Raw genomic sequence first — 20348 nt, 5'->3', positions numbered from 1 at the left:
ATTGGATACCTAGCAGTCTTCGCATAAGAACAATTATTGGTCTCGGAACTCTGAATTATGGTACTTCCACATTGGAAGGGCTGGATTCTCATTGATGCAGCCCAGTTAGTCAAACAGTAGGTGGCTGAAATTGTAAATGCATTGATTTTTGTGTCATGTTCTTTATCTTTTATCTTTTATAAACCTGTTTTTATTATCTGATTGCCTTATCAGAACATAATTATACTTAAATTCTTCCTTTATATTTCTTAATGATCATCTGATTATTTTCGCTTTGTTACCTTTAACTTTGTCTTTCTAGGTAAAATTAGGTGTCACCTTGTTTACTACTGCATTCTAGTTCACTATAACTTACAGCTGAACCTCACCCACCTCTTACTTTATAAACTATTTGAAAATATTCTAAAGCAATGTATAAAAATGTCACATGGATACATACACTCATATGTGAAACATGAAGGGTTACGCTTTGATTTTCAGTGGATATGCGTAAAACTTAATATCTACTGCAACATAACAGCAGGTTTAAGTTATTATTACTTTAACATTAAGAATGTATTTGCTCCTACCAAAAGCATAATAAGATTTAGGACTTTTGTGATTGTTAGCTTTAGAAAGTTAAGAATGTATGGTTCTCACATTCCTTGAGGGATCCAAATGTCCATAAGTAGAATGAGGAAAAACATATCTACTTCCTGAAGACACTAAGTGATATACCACTTGAGAACACCATTATATTTTCATTCATATGGCTACTGGGCTAGAAATCAGATGAATTCGATTTATTGGTGAGGAAAGCTATCCAGATGCCCAGCATCTGTATCTCAATTAATGGAGTTTATAATTGTGATGATTGTAGAGTTCTAAGGATATATCCATTGAGAATGCCAAAGATATACAGCATCATTTCAATTTCATGAAGGTCAAAACCTGCATAAGATAATGTCTCTTATAATTTAGAAATAAGAGAGTCAATTATGTTAGAAGCTGCATAATGTTTATGATTCTCCAGCTCTTTGCTAGAAGGAATTATTAAACAGCCATGTGAATAGAGAGAAAATTCATCTGCCCAGGGAAATAAATGGTAAATTTAGCAATTTTGGAATGGGACAATATTAAGATATGGTGAAAATACTCATTTATTAAATTCTAATAACTTAATAGTAATAACTTTAATGATATCCGTTATTAAGGATATGGCAGCAAATTTCTCTTCTTCACTCTTGGTTTAACTCATTATTTTGGTCATCATATGCTCAGAATCTATTCTGTACTATTCCGTTTAGTCTATTCCTACATAATTAATGATAGTTAATAAATTGGCAGGAGGTGGAGCAATCAAATACAATCAGTTCATATTGAGACAACTTCAACTTGACACAAAGAAATATTCTATGTGCTTTCCTCTGGTGGATTTCCAGTTTCAGAAGTCCTAGACTGCTGGCCCTTACAACTTTACCTGGATGGGAATCATGAATCTCAAGTCATTGATCCTCAAACGTAAGTGGCTATTTTTTTAAAATTTAAGCTCCTCCAATAAAGGTAGGATCTGTGCTTATTAAAGTTATCCCTATAGACTGTAAATTGTGACATTACATTCAAGATTAACAGTGTGAGGCCAGTGAGATTTTTGTCTTCCATAAATAAAAAAATAGTCTCCAAGTCAGATTTTAAGGATAGGCCAGGAGGCTGAAGCAAGTTCCTTATATCTTGTGGATCTTATTAAGGTTCCTTCTAGATAATTGCTGCTACATAAGCTAAATTTATCTGCCAATGAGAAAAAAAAAACAAAAACAAAAACGAAATCAATACAATTGGCCAAAAGAAAGAAAGCATATGATGCTCTTGACCATAGAAGTCATTACCTAAGTTGATAACAAGTAAGTAAATAACACTGAAATACAGCCAACTTCACTACCCACCAGAAAGTGAAGAGAACAGAGAAAGCCAAATGAACGGAGCAAACTTTGGTGCTTTGTTATTTGTTGCTTTGATTAGCACTAAGCTTGCTATGCTAGTCAAAAGACAGGAACACCTGGGTGGCTCAGTAGGTTGAGCATCTGACTCTTGATTTCAGCTCAGGTCATGGTCCCAGAGTTGTGGGATTGAGCCCCGTGTTGGGCTCAGTGCTGATGGCGCAGAGCCTGGTTGGGATTCTCTTTCTCTCTTCCTCTGCTCGTGCTCTGTCTCTCTCTGTCTCTGTCTTTCTAAATAATGATAAATAATACTACTGATAAAAAAATAATAAAATCCTCATTCTTTAAAAAAAAATAGAACTGGAAATTTAGATTATCACCACACTAACATTTCCACTCATGTTAGCTTTGATTCCAGTTTGGAGCTTTTAGGTCTCCTGTTTGTATTTAATGTTTGTAACCTTTTCTTTTCTTTTTTTTTTTAACGTTTATTTATTTTTGAGACAGAGAGAGACAGAGCATGAACGGGGGAGGGTCAGAGAGAGAGGGAGACACGGAATCTGAAACAGGCTCCGGGCTCTGAGCGGTCAGCACAGAGCCCGACGCGGGGCTTGAACTCACAGACCACAAGATCATGACCTGAGCCGAAGTCGGACGCTTAACCGACTGAGCCACCCAGGTGCCCCTGTAACCTTTTCTAATCATTATAAAATTAGATAGGTTTGGATGTTGTGAGATAACATTAATTTACGATTGTCTTTTACACTTTTACTCTGTCAACATTTTACGATTTGTAAAGTAAATAAGGAAATTATAAAAGCACCAGTGGGGCGGCATGAATTTTTGTTTTCCTGGAAAAAGAAAATCTTTATAATCTAAGACTACCTCAAGCAGTGTTTATGATAAGTTCTTGATAAAAGGAGTATAACAGCAATCCCCATACAAATCTTTCTTAAGGCGCCATGAATATACAGAATCAAAAACTTTCTGTTCTCTCCTTGTTTGGAAATTGTAAGCAGATCTTCCTCACTGAAAACGTTTCCATTGCTTGAGAGACTATATAGGACCATTTCAGTATTTTTAGCTTTCAGAGAGTTCACTTCTCAAGAAACATCTTGTCCCGAAGAAATGTTTGGAGATCCACGGCTGTGATATAAAAGGAAGTGCTGTGCAGTGAGAACACACTTTATGTTAACTCATCAGCTGGAAATGTCAGAAAACGTTCCTAAAAAAAGTGAACACTCCTGTTTTCTTTTTTTTTTTTAGGTTTTTTTTGTTTTTTTTTGCCAGGGAGCTAGTGACCAGACACATCCATTCAAGCTGTATCATCAGGACTTTCACGCAGACACACACACACACAGACTCACATTTACCAACAAAGCTAATTGAAGATATAATCGCAGGACTAAATGTAATTTGCTATCTCCTTGCTAGTGTCAGCTAGTGGCCACTTTGCTACAGGCTATCATTTTTATTGCCAGTGGGAGTCAGTGATAGGCATAGAATTATTGCCCGATAATGACACCATTACTGTGTGTCACTACTGTATTTGGACTTGGGGCTATTTGTAACTTGTTTGATTCCCAGCACAGAGCTGTGACTGAACAGAATATTCTAAATGTGCACATTTGTTATCCAGATACCATAGATCAGGGTCAGCGGGGAAGCAACAGACAGTACATTCAGGGCTGCTGTAAGCTCACGTTGAGTTATGTCTGTGCACCCAACTCAACACCATTCATTCTTGGCATTTTCAGGTGGCACAGCGTCTGCACTGGTAATTTGTGCGTATTTGTGATCAAAAGTAGGTCCAGTAAGGGAAGCCATATGGTTTGTCGTTCAAGTCTGATGCATTTGTGAAGTAGCAGATGCAAAATCGAGCACACCTGGAATTCAGAGGCAGAAGCCCTGACAGAGCAATCTGTTGTAGAACACTATGTATGCTTGAGGATTTGTGGGGATGAAGTCCCTACAGAAAAAAATCTGCCTTGATGTAACCCACATCTTAATATATAATCTACAGTGGCTGTTGGGCTTTTTTTTTTTTTTTCATGGCTGGATACATTTACATTCACATTAGTTTTCTGTGACAATTGAATAACTAGGGCAGCAAACACTTCCTTTACTTGAAGGAATAAAAAGAGTAGGATGTATCGTAAGAAAATTCAGGCAGTGCCTTAGCTATGTTGTTTTGCAGTGTAGAATCTTTGTGAATATAGGGAGTGCACTTACCTATGATGAGTGGTGTGTGTGTGGTCATGGCTGAGTTGTGGAACTACATGTGGGTGGCTTCTTTTGCATTAATTTTGTGCTCTACTAGTAGTGGGAGTGCCTCTGGTCCAGAGGTAGACAGTGTCGCAGAATGTCACATGGGTTGTGCATACTAGATTATTAAGGTCAAATATTATTGTATAAAGCGGGACTTAGGAGGGAATTGAACCAAGGCACAATCTGATTCTAGTGCATTTGGAAGTTAAAAATCCCTCTTCTCTCTCTATTGTGTGTTCACATAGTAACTCTGAATAACTGACAATCAGGGGGATAGTATAGGCACAAACAGACGTAGAAGCTTCACGATGTAAGGATATATAGAAAAGACTCCTTTGGTTAGCATGGTATGTCAACATTTGAGCTGACACCTAAGGATACATTAACCCATCTTAGAAGAAACTTCAAGATATTTTTTGCCAGTAGGAAACAAGAGAACAACAAAAAAGAGCAAAGATAGCTGCAGTGGTCAAAAGATGTGCTTCTGTGTCCAGAAATTGTGTTAGTTTAGGGGAATGTCACTGTGTAGATTAAGAAGAAATTTCAAGATTTGTCAAGTTTTATGTAGTTTAAAATGAGAATTATATTAAAGGAGAGTATCACTATCTTCAACTGATACCATATTCTAGTAGCACTTACACAAACTGAAAAAAAGTGAACCAAGCAAATTTTGAAGTAAAAGTCAACAATGGGTTTCTTTCTTTTTCTTTCCTTCTTTCTTTCTTTCTTTCTTTCTTTCTTTCTTTCTTTCTTTCTTTCTTTCTTTCACGTGGAAATAACATATTAGAAAATTCTTAAAAATGGGGAGATGTTGAGAAAGCAGTGTGGGTTAGAAAGACAAATCTATACAGGTCATCTGGGCTGATAAGACTAAGGGATAAGACTAAGAGGTTGCTCAACTGTGGGAGGAAACCTGGTACTTTAACCCAAGTGTGAGGGCAGTCAGCAACAAGAAAGACACTGACCAAATGGAGCTAACTTCTTGATCAGAGTTGTCCGGTTGATGAAAGATACCTTCTTCCTGGTTGCCTTGGCCATAGGACATTTATCTTATGTTAATGGCATTATAATTAGGAAACAAACATGTCAATTTTTAAGAGGGTGGGGCACCTAATTACCTCCACTTTGGGGAAATTCTGGGGGTAATTTGGGAGATTTTTGCCCCAGAAGGTATGTAATTGATGGAAAGAATATTAAGATAAATTAATGGGAATCCATGGACAAGAGGGCTTCCAGTGCTTTCTACTCCTACTCTACTAAATCTTATCATCTCAGTATTTTATATCCACCTAACTTTCCTGGTACTTACTATCATCATGGCAAAGAAATCAGAAACTCTGGACTGGGAAATGCAGAAGCTCATACTCTTGGGGTCCTGTGAAGGGTTTGGAAAAATCTAGGTAGTCACTGGTTGAGTTTCTCCCTCATCCTTGACATCACATCCGTAACATCCCCCACAGCTCTGTGTCAGCTAGTTGATGCTCTTTTTTTTATGCTATTACACACTTGGAATGTAGTTACCAGGGCATATGTTTTGTTTCACTAGTAACTATGCCACGAAACACCGATCTATCTTGAGCAGCTACAAAGAGGATCAGGGTTATTTCAAAACAGTTTTTACTTATTTGATGTATTTGTCAAACACATATAGTGCTCAATATGTGCCAGGCACTGTTCTTAACACTTACCGATATTAACATATTGTCGTAGATATAATTAGATAGAAGATTCCTGGCGGGGTGTGGCAGAGTTTTTTTTGCCTTGGAAAATTCAGATTATTGAAAAAAATATTATGTGTGCATTGAAAGAGGTTCAAAATGTTAATTGGAGAAATCTGACCTAAAATCCACATTCATTCAGGGCTCCTTATGCGTGGTCCATGGTTCTCCGAGAAGTCCATGAATGGGCTTTCAGGACACTGTAGTTGTGAGTCTGCCTATAAAAGTCTGCCTATTCATTTTTTATGGAGGAAAGAGTGTATCTGCTTTATCAGATTTCCAAAGGCAACTCTCAATGGCAGTGGTGGTTCACAATGTTTAGCTCCCATTAGCATCTCCTCCTTTTAAGTTCAGTCTTACACAGACAAATTGGAGAATTAAAATATTTACTGTGTATGCAGATGCAAATTGCTGATGTTGATGTGGAAGGATTTTAGTTAAACTTCCTCTCTAAAAATGCATCAAAGCCAGGAACCGCAAGAAAAAGACAAATAAAGGTGAATGCTGTAAAAAACCATCAACAGTGCGACGAGGATAAACAATCCCAAACTGCAAAACATGAAGCATAACCGTCAAATCCTTGATGCCTAGCTTGAGACCAGAGTGTTTGCTGGCATCTGGCACAAGTCTTCTGAAATCTGGAGAAAAGTGATTTCCACCAACGTGTCACTGTCCTGCATGGAAGTGGTAAACAAAGTATTCCTGATATCATGGAATTTACATGCTAGTGTGGGAAGACAGAAAATAAAGTGCTCAAGAAGATAATTTCTAATCGTGATAAATGCTCCAAAATAAAACAAGGTGATCTCTGTTGAGTATTTGAGGATCTATGGTCTTTGAGAGGGTGATATCTGAACTGAGACCTGACTGACAGCAAGACGACAGCCTGGCAAATATTTGGGGCCAGAGTTTTCCAGAAAGGGGGAAAAGTAAGTAAAAGGAATCTAAGGCAGGGGTGATCTTGGCAGGAATAAGGAATTATAAGAAGGTCATTATGTTTGGCTTCAGCCAGTGGAAGAAGTGGTAGGAAAATGTATATGTAAATGTTATAAACCATGATGAAATAATTAAATACCATTCATTATTATTATTGTTTTTACTCTGGAAATGGAAAGAATTAAAAGTGGACTAATTTCTTCATCTTTTGTAGCAAGGCATTTGTATGTACTTTTAAAGTTAACACATGTTGTTAAATAGCATAATGATTCCAACCTCTTAAAAATTTAGAACTAATTTCTTAATATTTAAATATTAATATCTCTGTGGTAAAGAAAATGTGAAAATAGTTCAGCATTTCCTTTAGTTACATTTTTTTCTTCTTCTGGTAGATTCAAAGAAAATTTAATAGTTTTTTTAAAAAGTAGCATTGGTGTAGTTGTAGTGTTGGGAAATTATTCTCCCCTTCCTTCCTTCCTTCCTTCCTTCCTTCCTCCTTTCTTTTATACAGATGGGATGTGCACAATATGTCTGAAATGATGTTCAGCAAATGGCAGTGATAAATATTTTCACTTATCTGTTTGTTTATTCTTAGTTTAACAACAGACATGAAATGTGATTCAATTAAAGGTATTCATATTAACATTTTGTGGGGTTTTTGCTTCTATAATTTTTGCTCTCACTTTGATTGGCCTAAGAGACTGAGTGATTTTGTGCTCATGTTTCTTTCTTTCTCTCTTCATTTTCTAGCATTTAAACATGTTACCTAAGATCTTTGATCATCTTTTGTAAATTGTAGCTTTCTTACATTTTTCAGAGACAGTGCAATATGAACAACTTTATCAAGATATTTCCTAGCCTTTTCCATACTCATGAATTGAACACTTTCCTTCAGCCCATCATATTAAATAGAATCTTATTATTTTTGCATTGATCTTTCGTATCTTTCTACTGGTGAGACCTATAAACTAATACCTATAATTTAATGATAAATTTTAGTAGCTAATGGCTGTTAATATGACAGGTTTAAAAATGACTCTTGCTGTTCATCAATTTTTCTTTGCTTATGGGAGTTTGGGAACTGCTAGTTTCTATTTTTGATATATTCTGTTTCATAATATTCTTGAGACAGTTGTACCCATTTATCTTTAGGTTTATACATAAACACATGTCTTAGAAAAAGCATTTTTGTCAGTAAATTAATTTTAAAAGGTTTGATCTAATTTATTCATTTTATATCACTTTTAATTAACTGGGTCCAAGATTGTTCCTTGAATTCAAAGACTAGGAAGTATGAATGCTGTGATAGATTGTAGTATTGTTTCCATTTCTTCACTTTCTTCATATTATAGGTATACACATACATGTTTTTTACTATGTATTATTATAGTACCTCACATAGTCCATTAGGTAGAATTCCTTGTCCACTTAATTTTGGACCTGGCCATGTGACTTGCTTTGGCCAATGAAATGTAGAAGTAAGCTGAAACTTTAAATGTGTTTCCATTTGTTGCCATTTGGTTTAGTCTCTTGTGCTTTGCTGCCTGCCCCAGGTACTTCTTGCCTCAAAATGATGAGAAAAAAAACAAAAAAAAAAGAACAGATCTGAACTTTACCTGCAGTTGGAGTCCAGTCAAACACAGAACAATTTAAGTGAGACCAGCCAAGGTCACCCAAACTCAGTTGGCACATAGGACCATAAATGAAAAGACACAAATGCTTATGGCTGTACGCCACAGAGAATTTAGAGGGTTTTGTTTTTGTTTTTGTTTTTGTTTTTTTTTCCTGCAGTATTAGTGCTGCAATGGGTGATGAGTCTGATCATTTAAAAAATTAGATATCTGGGGCACCTGGGTGGCTCAGTCGGTTAAGCCTCTGACTCTTGATTTCAGCTCAGGTCATGATCTCCCGGTATCCTGGTCATGGGTGCGAGCCCCACATTGGACTCTGCACTGGCAGTGTGGAACCTGCTTGGGATTCTCTCTCTCCCTCTCTCTCTGGCCCTCCCCTGCTTGTGCTCATTCTCCCTCTCTCTTTCTCTCTCAAAATAAATAAATAAACTTTAAAAAATTTTTAAAAAACTAGATATCTTTACTTACATTTTAGTTCCCCCCACACACAGTTGAAACACTAAGATCTTCATTCATTAAATTGACTCTTGTATGAGATTCCAGTTGTGGTTCTGTGAGTTACTAGCTCTATGCCACTGAAAAAATTGTCTTGATCTCAGTGAGCCTAAGTTTTTTCTTTTGCAAAAGTTGGATAATAATATCTTCTCTAAAAAAATAATAATAATATCGTCTCTATAAGAGTAAAGATATATGTGAAATAATTTAACACAGATATAGATATTAAATAGGCATTTAACAAAACTGTCATTTAATGTTCACATTGGACTTATTCTTAACTGAGCATAATTTTTGAATGTACTACTCACCACTTTATAAGTTCTTACCTGGGATTTTTGAAAATTAATGCAAATCTCATTATACATATAACAATTTTAGGTTGAATAAATGCAGACTTCTGAAATAAATTTCACTAAATAAAAAGGCAGGCTTATTAGATCCTATGATTTTTATCATACCATCAGTAAATATTTATAAAATATTTGTAAGGTCTTTGTCAAGGTAGCAGCTCAGACAAGGAAATGCCAAGATACTTATTTTTGTGAATGACACTTCAGTCAAGATGAGACCACATGACATTTCAGATCAACCCACAGCCTATGGAAAACAAAGCCTCAGGAGAGTCACAGTAGAGAGAAAAAAAATGAGTCATGGATTCATTAAATGGAAGTTAAGTCTGAACCAAGATAACAAAATTATGCACAGATAAGAGCCAGTGACTACAAATAAACCATGCGTATGTGAGGTGGTTAGATACATGTTTCTGCCTAGAATGCCACCTATTTTCTGTGCTGTTGAGAAAAAGAGATTAAACTGAGTAAATATTAATCAGTAATGTCCAGAGTGACTGCTACACTTGATTTCAAAGGTGATAAGTCGTGTCCTGCATGTGTACCAGGTGACTCTTAAGTATCAGGCACTATTCCTATAAGGCTTGGTAAATTGGCGAATAAGACAGGATGGCTCTGCCGCCATGGAGTCCACAGTCTGTCATAAAGTTTGTGTTTAAAAAAAATTTTTTTTTTCAGCATATTTCTTGAATCTACATAGCTCTTTCTCGCCTCTGATCAGAACCCTTGCACATGTTTGTGGCTGCTCTTACCTCTACCTGGAAGGCTCTTCTTTTGGCAGTCAACTAGATGCAATTACAAACTGCAGTTGTTATAAAGCAATGGAAATGAGTATAGAAATAGAGCGGTAACATGTATGCAGAAACTGGAAGGATGACAAGGAACGCGGCATCTGAGAAGGAGGGGAAGGAGCAGGACATCTCAGAGAAAAGGGAGCCTTGCCTCCCCTGGAAGTGAAAGGAAACCACTGTGGCTGGTGCATGAAGGGTAAAAGTGAGAGCCACAGCCAGGTCATGCTGGCTTGTGGCTAAGTGCATGTTCCTGAAAAGGGTAAGGATGTTATTGGAGGAGAAGTGAGAAGCTAAGGACGTTGTTTGAAAGGAAAGGAAAGGGGTATGCATCATTCGTTTCCACTTTAAAATCTTACTTTGTTTAAGTGGAGAATAGATTGGGTTTGGGGAAGAGAAAAAATGGGAGAAATCCAGATGACTGGTTAGTGGTGACCAGAAGTAGGTTGATGGTTACAGAAATAGAGGTGGGAATATTTGAGAGATATTTTGGACACAGAGACCCAGTACTTGATGATGGATTGGATGTTAGCAGTGACTTAGGGGGAAAACTTAAAGATGACTTCTAGGTTTCTACAAAGTTGAATAACAGTAGTCAAAGGAGATCACTTTGCAGGCCAGGCTGCTGGCTACAGACATGCTTAGATGACTGATCAGGAATAACATTGATTTAAAGAAGGGCTTTGATCATAAAAACTGAAGTACAGACAGAGCACAGTGGCAGGCGGGACTCAGAGAAGAGAGAGGCACAGACAGGCATAAGTCTAGACAGGTCATGTTCACAGGCTATTCTTAGTCTGGAGACCTGGTCCCACCACCATGTTTCAATACAACACTAGGCACCCAGCAAGGGTGGGAAGCAGCATCAAGGGAGCGAAAGACATTGCAGAATCAAGCATGGATGAGAACAATTACTGGTTGCATGATCTTGTGTGAATTACTTGAATTACTTAACCTTTTAGAGCCTCCAATTCCTTATTTATAAAATAGGATGAAAATATTTACCTTGTATATTTGTTATGGAGATTAATTTGAGCAGTGTTTACAAAATACCTTGCATATAGTAGATGCTTAAAAACGTAGTTCTCTTGGCCTCCCCACTGTGTAAATTAATTCATATCATTGAGAGAGCTCTCACTCATTCAGCTACGTGACTAATCAAATCCTGACACTAAAGGGCTTGGTTCTCGTCCAGCTTCCTTCAAGCTGTGGAGTGCGGAGTGGGGAGATAGGAAAAAGAAAGGAGGGAACTAAATATTATGGTATGTTCTAAATCATATAGTGGAGTCTAAATCCCATTTCATTATATACCACATTACATGGTGTTAAATTCTTTAATTTTTATATCTTTGTAGCAACTTTGTGAGAACAGTATTCTTTGGTTTCTTTTGTAAATAAGGACTCTTGGGCAGAATTTGGGAGATCTGAGCGAGGTTACAGAGCTCCTGCCACAAGAGCCAGGATTGGAACGTGCTGAGTCTGAAGCTTGCACATTTCTCACTCTACATTGTGCAGCCTCTGCAAAGATCGGCCTTAACACAAGTCAAATTCCCAAAGGAGGAGACTTGTCATCTACACAATAGCTTTTTTTTTTTTTTTCTTTTCCTGGGGTGGATAAGAGGGCTCTATTTGTGGGGAATAGTTTGGGAGGATTTACATCCTCTTTGAATTTGGAAGGGCTGAATCATTCATTCATGGAATTTAGTCATCCTTCTTTATTTTAGACAGGAGAGACTTCTGGGCCCCTGAAAAGTTGTTTGACACCCTAAGATCATTCAGCTGGTGACATTTTGGCATTTTAGCTATTTCAGTTCAATAGTCCTTCAGTGTTTCTCTGATGCCTCAGCCATTTCCTCCTTTGGCTTTTTTTTTTTTTTTTTTTTTTTTTAAATTTAATCCATGATTCAATCCTACTAGCAGCAATGGTGATTTTTTTCTCAGTAATATGACCAGTAAGAGACACACACACATGCACGCATATCTCCCCTTAGATAGCTAATTGTCATCTCGATTTTGATATGATCAAAATAGAACTCTTAATTTCCCTGCCTCAAATCTGCCCACCTTCCCCTACGGTCTTCCCTTCTTAATAAATGGCAACTCTAGGACATGAACCTCAGCTATCTTCAACTTCTGCCTCTCTATGGAAATTGACACCCAGAGGTCTGTCAGTCCTGTCTTTGAACTGTTGCAAAGTGGAGGCACTGAAATCTCTCAGAAACATCTTTTGCCTGTGCTACTCTGATAACCTCCTGAATACTTCTCTCTCTCCTTCCTCCGGATTTCTTTGTTCCCATTCTTCTCAGAGGAGCCAGACCCATCCATTCACAAGGGAAGAGGCAAAGTCTGGATGGTGGTTGCCCACACCCTGCTTGATCCAAACTCTGATGACATCATCGCTGACTTTTCTCTCACACCCTCTTTGCTCTAGCACACCAACCACTTTAATACCTCCAACATGCTAACAAACTGCCATCTCAGGGCTTTTCTACTTGCTAATCTTTCTGCGTAGAATTCTCTTCTCCGAGATAGACAAATAGCTTCTTTCTACACCTTGACATTTCTGCTAAAATAATCACCTTGTCACAAAGTCTTTCTTGACCACTCACTATAAAATTGCAACCCTATCCCCGTACTTCAGCTCTCTTTCCTCCATAGCACTGATCACAGCTTAATACTGTATAAGTTTGCTTATTGTTTTCCTCACAACACCCTCCATCTTGCTTTGCATGTATGGTCCATGAGGACAGAGTTTTTTCTCAGATTTGCTTACCGTTGGAATCATGTTTGGCTTGAGCCAGGAATTCAGTTCATATTGGTTGAATGAATAAATTGATGTTAATATTTATGATAGAAATTGTCATTCTTGTAGATTGAGTCAAAGTTCTTAAGTATATTCATTTTAACTATTTTTTTTCTCTGATTGCTCTTCCACCCCTGACCCCTGGCTTTATTACAATTAACTGTGGCTTTGGTAAGAAATACTCTCAATTTTGGGGAATAGCAATTTCAACAGTAAAACATTAGTATTGAATGGATAATATGAACAAGTCATTTCTGGAAAAATATTGTGAAATAAAATACATCTCCTTAGAGCACATTTCCTTGGTGTAGAATATTTCCTTATTCCCATGCAACACTAGATTCTGCTGCATGTATTTGCTTTAGAATTTCATGTTTATTATATTTGGGAAGCCAGAACTGAATAAAAATGAAAACCTTTTCTAATGCTATCAACAGATATGTTATCAAGAATTTTTAATCTATTTTTAGTAAGTTTAATGTGTAGTAGACCGTTCTTTTTTTTTCTTCCTGATTTAATTCCCATTGACCATCATTTGTGCTGCAAAGATGAAGCTCTATACTTTAGCTTGTCTTTCAGACAAACTAAGACTGTTGTATTGAATTCCGAAGCATGTGTACTTGGAATTGGAAGTCCACTGTCAGTGGAGAGAACCTGTGGTAGCCGTCTCTCACCTCCTCTTCTGTGATGTGATACAGCTAATCCCAGCCAAACTACTTGAAATGCTTGTTACTGCTGCAATCTCAATGAATTTAGAGTGGTAATCAATTAACAGTAAATAGGTTTCTTTGTCAATTTGGAAGCATCCCAATGAAGGTAAAGAGAAAGTGGAATAAGGTGATAAATAATTTATAGCTGGAGAGAATCCTTAATTCCTTCAGCCCACTCATAGGTTCTAAATTATTTTTTAGGGGTAACATGAGACCAATAACCAGAAACCTGGGACACAAATTAACTGTTTAAGAAAGAGATTTTTAAACTGAGGGATGTGCCGGTTTTGCTGCTTACCCCTGGATTTTATACAAATGATGCAATTGCAAAAGGGCCACTTGTCTGTGACCCTCCTGAGGTCTCTTTTTGCCATTTCTCTTGTTATCTTGATTTTCCTCTTGATCTCTCCTCCAGGATTATTTTCAGACTTGCTTGCATCTCATTTTGTACCAGTAAAGTGCATGTGTTAGTGCACACACGCACGATTGCTGTTTTTATCCTCCTCTGGTAACTCTTTTTCTGTGTCTCTCAGGGTCTCATCTTGGCTAGGCTTTCCTTTTATTTGTATCTTGACAGCTTGGAGGTGGTTATTAGGACATTTAGAGCTCTGAGGCTTGGATGCCCAGCATGGATGTAATTCCCCATTCGTTACCTGTCTTCCTTCCCCTGCTCTGCCTAGGTATGGGTAATAAAGGCCTGTCTTCCCAGGCTCAATTCCTAGGCCGAAGGGGAATGGGTAGTAATGTTTCAGCAGCTCCTTCCTCCCCAGTGACATCTGGGGATAGTGAATTCACAATGCAGTTTTCCCACCCTCATGATGCACTAATAAAGTCAGGCTGCTGACAAGGAGGTCTGGCTTCCTGGTGTTCTCCTTAATGTTCTGCCCCAGTGCCTAAGTCTAGAGGCTAGCCCTAACTGTTGACTATGGCTCTGGGTCACCCTTTTAGATCCTGGCAGCCCTTTAACAGGGTTTGCATCCCACTTTTGGTTATTTTTGTTTTACATTGTCCTATGTGGACTTCCCTTATCTGGAGCTCTTATATACATCATATTGAGAACTGCCCCCACCTTGAACTTCCTCACTCCACCTTTAGAGTTTGACCTCTATACCAAGTTGAAAAATGAGAACTCCCTGGTCCAACTGAACTTGGTGATTTTGTATTCTAGAAGAGGGACAGCTCTTTCGTTTTTTCTAGATCTACTCATTCTATGCTAGTTTTAGTGATCTGAGAGCTTTGGGGATTTGGGAGTGGGATTAGGTTTCCATGCTAGTGCATGTCCAATAAAAAAATCACCACCACCCCTAGAAACAGAAGTAGATTCATGTGAAGCTAAAGAATCTTAAGTTTCCAGGTCTTCGTTTGCGTGGGCCCCTTCCGATGCCCTGGCAGGGGCTTCAGTAATGTGTTCACAGAGACATATGATTTTGTAAATTTGCAAAAGTAAGATATTTTAACTGCAACCAATGATACCCATTGTGTCATTTCACTCCATCTTCCAATCTGTCGTATTTCTACTCATGTCGCAGTGGGCCAGGACGTATTTTTGATCTGGCTAAGTAGAATGTGAGTGAGATACATTTAGTTGCAGTTTACTGGCACAGATTTATGTGCATAGCAATTACTTCTATGAGTAAGCCATGGCTAGTAGGCAGCCTTGAAGGTGCAAAGCTCAGATATCCCTTCAAGAGAACCTGTTGCCTTCCTCCAGCCTCCGCACCTTCAGCATCACACCAAAACCGTGCTTTCCCAGGGCTGCCCTAGCCAATGAGTCTGCACGGTCTGAGTTCTAGAGCCGGCCCATTTCTGCCCATTGCAGAATAAGCTGTCTTTGCCCTGGAGCCTCGACTTTCTCAGAGCTGACCTGCAGCCAGTTCTCCTCCATTCTGTCTTTCTTTCTGCAGGTGTCAGGTCCTCCTCACATTCGAAGGTTCTATCTTCTGTCCTTTCTCTTTTTTGTCTTCTATGGGCATTCTTCCCAAGAAATCTCTTGTACATCGAATTTCAACCTGGTGTCCACCTCAGAGGACACGAACTGACACCGTTAAAGATTTCACAGGTGAGTTTGTGTCAGCTTTTTCTTTAAACTGAAGTTTGGCTAATGGGTCTGATGCTCATGATCTTCACCCACATCATGTTGCCTTTTTATATGCCTAGTGCTCCATCAACCAATCTTTGACTCCTTAACCCGAATTTCAGATTGCGGCCATCTAGTTTTAGTCACTTGCCAGCACCTTGCAATATTTTCCACCTCCCCTCCTGACTTCAGAGCATTTTTGCCAATGTTCTCATCCACTACCACCCTACCTACATACCACACGCTACCCATACAGATTCTCTCATTCCTAGGGCAAACCTTTGCTTATTATCTTTTCCCTGTCTGAAATACCTTTTGCCCCAACTAGACGTAGGCATATGTCTTATTAATTATTTTGCTGATGTGACATTGACAACAGAAACATAAAACTTGTAATATGCCATACCAATGAGGGCATCTGTGATAAACTAGTAAATAAGCATCATTAATTCAAAAAAGCATGTAAGATTAATCATTGTTCCAGAAAACTTGGAATGTCCTGAAATATTATAGGCTTTTTATGAAGGAAACTTGATATTTTCTCAAATTTGACAATTATAAAATTAACTATTATCAAATGAGTCATGAAGCTTATAGAAACTTTTCCAAAATGCTATTATTATTATTATTATTTATTTATTTATTTATTTTACTGAACCATACTAGAGAAAAGACTTACTTATTATCTATTTTCTATTGAATTGTGTTGTCCCCAAATTTCATATGTTGAAGCCCTAACCATCAATATGACTGTATTTGGATATAGGGCCTATGGGAAGGCAAATAAAATAAAAATGAGGTCATAAGAATGGGTTGGTAGGATTTGCATCCTCATGAGAGGAGATATCACAGAGCTTGCTCTCTTTCTCTTGTTTCCTATCCTGCCTCTCAGCCATGTACGGACACAATGAAAAGGCAGCTAGCTGAAAGCCAGACAAAGGGCTCTCACCAGAAACCAAGCCCTGTCAGAACCTTGATTTTGGGCTTTATAGCCTCCAGAACTGTGAGAAAATTTCTGTTGTTTAAGCCACTCCATCTAAAGCATTTTGTTAAGGCAGCCCAAGTTGACTAAGGCACTACCTTTCCCTTCTTTCTACAGATCAGTGATTTTCAACTGGGTGTGATATTTTTCCTCACAGGGAATATTTGACAGTGTCTGGAGACATTTTTGATGGTCACAACTGGGGGGATGCTACTGGCATCTAGTGGGTAGAGGCCAGAGATGCTGCAAAAATACCTATAATTCATAGGGCAGGCTGTCTCCTCTTCCCCCCTCCCCCCAGCTGCTCCCACCAAAGAATTACCTGGCGCAAAATGGCAATAGTGCAAAGATTGCAAAGCCTGATAAACCATGCTATAGAAAATCATATAAAATCATGTCTTATGAAGAGGTGATTAAAAAGGATATAGCCAATTATATGGAAAAAGGTATTATAGGAAGATGTTAAGTGGGTAATAAATATATTTTCTAGGTTTTGTTTGTGATGTTTTCATATTTTTAAAACTTATAATTTATACATTCTTCTTTTCCTGAGTAAAAATTTAGTTCTAAACCTGATTTAGTACTCTTTTTTATAAGACATTTCTCAAAATTTTATAATCTTCAGCTCCCCAAATCTTGAGTTCACCCAGTTTAGAATTATGATTAAACACTTATATACAACACTAGTAAATTTTTATTTCATTATGACTCTGGACCTCAACATTATAATTTTATTTTTTTGAGTATAGTCTGACTATACTATAGCATCTAAAAATGCTTAGTAAAGTTTAAGGTAAAAGAACATTTTTATAAGTGGAATAAATGCTGTCATTATTGTATATGTAGGCAAGAGATTTGGCCTTTTGCACTAAATCCTCTTTGCCCTTTGCAGGAGATTTTCCTAAGCTGTTAAATAATAGAGCATTCATGCAGTGTATCTTGGGGTCTCTTCTTTAGTGGTGTATGTTCACATGGGAGTCGTCTGTAACTCACCCATATCTTTCACCCCAGTCCTGAAAATTAATTAACACATCATGCCAGTTTTGAAATTTCTCACATATTTCTCGTGATCTCATTATTTTATTTAGGGCCTCCTTCATGCTTCCATTGGACAGCTGAACGGTTTCCTTTGTGGATCACCCAATTCTACTTCATAGTCTACACAGGTACCAAGATGGTCTATGACCAATCTTTCTATCAAGGTCATCTATCCATCTGAGCATTGTCATTGTATGTTTAAAGCCATTCAATGATTTTCCATTTGTATTTCTGTTTGTATCAGAACTTGTTCTTCAGAAGAAATCTCCAGCAGAAGCCCAATGAATGACATTGATCCAACTACATCAGGTAAAGGGCCAGAGCCTCCCCTCCTTAAACCATCTTTTACCCCATATCCTTCTCTGTGGTCCCTGGGGCACCTTCATGGTACACATGTATGACTGGAATGACAGTAATAATTTATCATGCAAACAAGCATACTTCTGAAAGTGAATGGTAAGATGATTGCTAGTTATGCTGGGATAATAGGTGAAAAGTGAGGCTGTCCTGGGCATACTGGAATGTATGAACGCTTCCAGTGTTTATTAAAATATAATTTGCAGATCTCATCTGCAAATCAATCCAATCAACTTGGCTTGCAGATTTCTGGGCCACAATCTGTATCCAGAGAATCATAATCTTGAGCACACGGGAAGTGCACAGGGTGGCTCTAGAAGGACAGTTGCCACTGCTCTATAGCAACCTCAAACTGATTTGCTAACCCTTTCTGGCTGTCCCAATCATGTCCTTTGTTCTCCAAACACCACTGATTGTAGAGATTATCTTTGTGTACATTGCTTTTTCTTTCTGGACAGCTTTCGTTTTCTATTTCAGAGACTGTCAACCTCTCTGGGACCCATTTCTGTGCCCCTCAGGCAGAGTTGAGTGCATTCCTCTATCGTCCAACAGAATATAATGCATTTTATTGCTGACCTTATCTTAATGGATTATTGTTACACTATTTTATGTATCTTTTTTTTTTTCATTAAATCATGAGCTTCTCAAGGGTAGGGGCAATGTCTTACTAATTTCAGAACATATCCCAATAACTTGGCACATAATAATTGCTCAGTAAGTGGTTGATGAATAAATACGTTTAACCTCCAACTATCCAACAATTTATTTTTACTGAGTGATTATATTATTATGTTGTTTAGAAAAGTATTTAAATGAATGTATGGACATTAAAGTTTTAAATCCAATAAATATGTTTGAACGTCTTATCATAAGGCATTTTTGAATCGGAAGGGGTGTAGAAATCCCTTAGATTTCTACATTTTACAGATGAGAAACTGAGGCTCAGAGCAACACATCAAAAATAGAACAAAGATGCATCTCTAGATCTGAGGTGACAACAAAAGGCTATGTTCCTTACACTTTTTAAATCCCTTCCCTAAGAGGTAATGCCTGGCACAAATACTGGGGCTACGTACTGAATAACATTATTACGTCATAATGTTATTGGTTGGATTCCTTAGGAAGAAGAGTCTGAGATGGAATTTAGCTGGAAGGATGTTTATTAAGGAGCACCTTCTAGAAGAACACCTGTGAAATGGAAGGGAAAAAAAGCAGGACTGGGCAGAGAAAGAGGTTGAGCTTCAATACGGTCCTAATGGTGGCCTCTGTTGATCCCAAAAGAGCTCCAGAGCCAGAATAGCCCTTCGTGTGGTCCTTAGCTGAGTTAGGATGGCCAGCAATTCATATCCCTGTGTTGAATGAGGGCCACTCTAGAAAAGGTGTGACCTTGGATGAGGCACTTCTCTGCATTTGCAGTAATTCCTCATAGGCTGATAGTCAAGGGCTGTCTACTGGTAGCACTCCTAGCATCTGGGCATCAAGCTGTTCCTTGAAGGGAGAATCTAGGCAACAGAGCACAGTGTTTCCACAGTAAGCTTTCCTAAGGACAGATTTTTATATGGATACAGGTGAGGATTCAGGTCTGAATCAGGTAAACTCAGTTAACAGAGGAGCTGGGGTTGTCAGTTGGGTCTCAGTTCACAATGCAGTTGTGTGTATAGTGATACATAGTAGCAAATTTATGAGAGGCCTCTGAAATTCTGAAATTCTTGCTGTGATCTTTTAGAGATTTTCCTTGTCTGGGGCGCCTGGGTGGCTGGGTCCGTTGGGTGTCTGACTTCGGCTCAGGTCATGATCTCAGGGTCCATGAGTTCGAGCCCCACGTCGGGCTCTGTGCTGACAGCTCAGAGCCTGGAGCCTGTTTCAGATTCTGTGTCTCCCTCTCTCTCTGACCCTCCCCCATTCATGCTCTGTCTCTCTCTGTCTCAAAAATAAATAAACGTTAAAAAAAAATAGAGATTTTTTTTGTTAATATGTTGGAGTATATGTAGAATTTTAGCGAATTCCTTTTAGCATGTATTGCTGAAAGTTTTTTCTTTTCAATTATTATTTGATATCTTAACAAACTTCTTAATATAAAATAAGCTTTTCTTATATTACAAAAATGAATATTGCAGTCATAGTGAAAATTTTGAAAATATGTTGAAATAGATTTCCTAAGATTTTACTTAAAATTTTCTTTTTTTAAAAAAAAATGTTAATGCTTATTTATTTTTGAGACAGAGAGAGACAGAGCATGAATGGGGGAGGGTCAGAGAGAGAGGGAGACACAGAAT

General features: G+C 38.0%; 1 long non-coding RNA gene across 2 annotated transcripts in view; it reads left to right on the top strand.

Annotated features, from left to right (window-relative positions):
• LOC102972853 overlaps nucleotides 1–18763 on the top strand; it is a 59301-nt gene extending 40538 nt beyond the window's left edge. Inside the window, exons 1-4 of one of the 2 annotated variants that reach the window (XR_445468.3) lie at nucleotides 1350–1500; nucleotides 17766–17843; nucleotides 17960–18024; nucleotides 18550–18763. This is a non-coding gene — a long non-coding RNA (uncharacterized LOC102972853). Of the gene's footprint in view, nucleotides 1–1349; nucleotides 1501–17765; nucleotides 17844–17959; nucleotides 18025–18549 lie in introns of those variants that run through there. The other variant, XR_006208042.1, reaches the window with a different exon arrangement.
• Nucleotides 18764–20348: the final 1585 nt, after the last annotated feature.

The sequence above is a fragment of the Panthera tigris genome, chromosome A1 (assembly GCF_018350195.1).
Source record: "Panthera tigris isolate Pti1 chromosome A1, P.tigris_Pti1_mat1.1, whole genome shotgun sequence".
In the NCBI taxonomy this organism is placed as follows: Eukaryota; Metazoa; Chordata; class Mammalia; order Carnivora; family Felidae; genus Panthera; species Panthera tigris.
The sequence above is the reverse complement of the archived record's forward strand: the minus strand, read 5'-3'. Positions and strand labels throughout refer to the sequence as shown.